Raw genomic sequence first — 3,318 nt, 5'->3', positions numbered from 1 at the left:
GTGCTCACGATGACGAGCCGAGTGCCGGGGAGTCCCCGCCGAAGGTAGCAACCACGACCTCGTATACTCTCAATCAAGATACAAACATAACTTTTTTTTTCTTGTTTTGCGTAGGAGGAGAAAATCTTCGTATAACCCCCAGCTAAGAATCCTCCCTTGTGGGAGTTTCAGCCTAGCCGAAGGGGGGAAGACACCCATTACCGCGCGCGATGGGTGTGTTGGATTCGGACTGTTGTCCGGGTAGCGTGGCTCAGGCTAGGCCCGCAAGAACGGTCCGAGAGCTATTCGCTATATGGGCCAATTCCCAGGCGACTGGAGAGGCCCAGCTTTTGCACCAGCAAGACCGCTCCCCGGGTCCATTGCCATTATTTGCCAATTCACTTACCCGGGTCCGCCTACCAACTAAAAACTCCCCCTGTCTTGCGCTACCTCTCAAAGCCTATTGTCGAACGCCCGGAACTACCGAGGTATGACTTCAGGCGTTCGACAGACCTTGTTTGTTCCTATCCTTGCGCGGTTCTTTCTTTGTGTATACGTATATACTCGCCGTTAATCTGCCGAGTCACTATGCTTAGTGTCTCGCGTCTTTCTGCCTATCTCGGTAAGTTTTATTTCTTCTGGTTCTCTATCTCGAACGAACGATTATGTTCTGTTCGCGCGAGAGGGGTTGGGAGCTCGTATTATCGCCTGACGGGCCCTCTCCGCTTCTTCCTTCGCCAGCATGACTCTATTACAGAATTGGGAGAAAGCTTCCCAGTTCTTTTCGTCTTTTAGTATTTGTTCGATTATGTTTGTCATATCTAGGTTAGGTCCTATTGTAGTGATTAGTTGTCGTCTTTCGTTCTGCCATGCAACGCATGTTCCTAGTGTGTGGTTTGCGTCGTCCGTTCTACTTGCGCAATGTGCGCATCTAGTTGTAGCAATTTTATGAATTTTATATAGGTAGCTGCTGAAGCATCCGTGTCCCGATATTATCTGTGTCATATGGAATGTTACTCTACCAGCTTTCCTCTGATACCATTCCTCGAGCTTCGGTGTAATCATCTCCCTCACTCTTCGTCCATACCCGCCTCTTCTTTCGCATTTTCTTTTCCAAGTTGCTACCGCATGACTACTTGCTTGCATTTTTAGTATATCCTTGGCTTTTTCGCTAATCCCTATTCCGCGATTTCGTAGGTCTTTAATCCTTAAATAAAGGTTTTTATATTTGATAGCTAGGATATCAGCCGGTATCATCGTTGCTAACAGCATAGTGGCTTCGTAAGCCACAGTTTTATAGGTGCAGGCTATTCTGCCGGCTATATTCTTCTGTGTTCTCCTCAGGATCGTCTGTACCTCCTTATTGCTTCCGATGTTATCGGCCCACACCGGAGCTCCATACATCAATACTGACATTAATGTCCCTGCAAAAAGTCTCCTCTTTTCCTCCATTGATCCTCGGAAGTTCGGCATTACTCTTCCTAAGGAGGTTGTTAAAATCTCCACTTTCTTCGATGTCTTGTTAAAGTGGTTAGTGAATTTCCACTTGCTATCAATATGTATTCCTAAATATCTAGTTGTGTCCTTTATTTTGATCAATTCTCCTTGAATAACTAACACTGGCAACGGTCGGGGGACTTTTTTCGGCACAAATATTGTTGCTTCTGTTTTTCTAGCAGCTATTTTAAGTCCCATTTCTTCGAATTCACGGACCACGATTGCTGTGGCCAGCTCTACGCGCGCTGCCGTTTCCATTACGTTATCTCTAATTGCAATTATTAATGTATCATCTGCGTAGCAGATTATATGGCAGTCTTCCGGTATGTCTACTTTTAAAATTTTATCGTATGCGATATTCCATAGTAATGGCCCTAGTACCGATCCGTGCGGGACTCCTCTATTTATCCGTAATTTTATACATTCCTGCCTTTCATTCGTGTATACTAAGTATCTGTTGTTCAAGTAGCTCGATACTATGTTTATTAGATAATTCGGTATATTTTTTATTTCTAGTCCCGTTATGATACTTTCCCATTTGACCGAGTTGAAAGCATTTTTAATGTCTAGGTTAACTGCTGCCGCTACTTTACCCTGTTTGGTTCCTGTCTCTACTATTTCTCTCAGTTTCAATATTGCGTCTATGGTTGATCTTTTGGCTCTAAAGCCAAATTAATTGATAGATAGTTCTTCATGATTTTCAAGGTAATTATTTATTCTATTGCTTATTAATCTTTCCAATAACTTTCCTCCTTCATTTAGTAAACATATAGGTCTATATGACGACGGTTCGTAATCCGGTTTGTCCGGTTTTTTAATTAATACCAGCTTCGATACCTTCCATTTGGCTGGGAACGTTCCGCTTTGGATACAGCTTTGAAAGCATTTAGTCCATCTTTCTACCATTATGTCCATGGTCCCGTGTATCAACCTCTTCCAGATTCCATCCGGTCCCGGAGCCTTATTTTTGTTTCCCATTCTCTTTGTTATTACGTTCATTTCCAGGGCTGTGACGCTCCATTCCTCTTGCCAGTTTACTTCTAGCCGTACGTGTGCTCTTTGCTGGTCCGGCGGGAACAGTTCCTTTATAATCTCTTTAACTTGTCCATCTTCCATTTTCTCTGTGAGTGGGACTGAGGCTGGTTTGATTTTACCCATCACTAATTTATAGAGTAGCCCCCAAGTATCTTTGTCGATCTGTTGGATCAACTCTGTCCAGGCTTTTTTCTTGGATTTATTGATTTCTCTTTTGAAAATGTTCATTTCATGATCCATTTTCATTTTTAGATCCCTGATTCTTTTCTCATCTTGGTCTCCTCTTACCGGTTTTTTCCTTGCTCTAGTGTATTGCCTCCTTTTTTGGTTGTAGTCTCTTCTTAGTTCCGCTAGTTCTTCCGTCCATCAGTAGGTGTTTTTCCTCTTTTGTCCTCCTTTTCTGGTTATTGCCAAGTCTGACGCAACTTTATATGCCCCTTCTAGTTTTCTGGCCTCCTCTTCGGCGTCATTTGTTTCTCTTGTTCCGTGTGTCCATGGTGTGTGATCATAACCGCTCTAAATACATCCATGTTTACCCTTCGAATGCACCAGCTTGGGAATTGTCTGTTCTTTCTGGTTATAGTAATAGGGCTACGGTCCGTTTTATTTCCAATATGTATATCGATTGCCTTATGATCGGAGAGCGTTACTACATCCTCTCTTATATTACGTGTGTGAAGTTGGTCCCGCACTTCTCGAATTTTGGATTTTTTTTTATTGTGCTGTGTTGTGCTACGTTTGTGCTACGTTGTGCCGCAAACCGCAACTCAATAACATGAACCGTTTTCCAAAAAAAAATTCCATGAT

Source organism: Mycetomoellerius zeteki, unplaced genomic scaffold (genome assembly GCF_001594055.1).
Source record: "Mycetomoellerius zeteki isolate Tzet28-1 unplaced genomic scaffold, Tzet1.0 scaffold343, whole genome shotgun sequence".
In the NCBI taxonomy this organism is placed as follows: Eukaryota; Metazoa; Arthropoda; class Insecta; order Hymenoptera; family Formicidae; genus Mycetomoellerius; species Mycetomoellerius zeteki.
The sequence above is the reverse complement of the archived record's forward strand: the minus strand, read 5'-3'. Positions refer to the sequence as shown.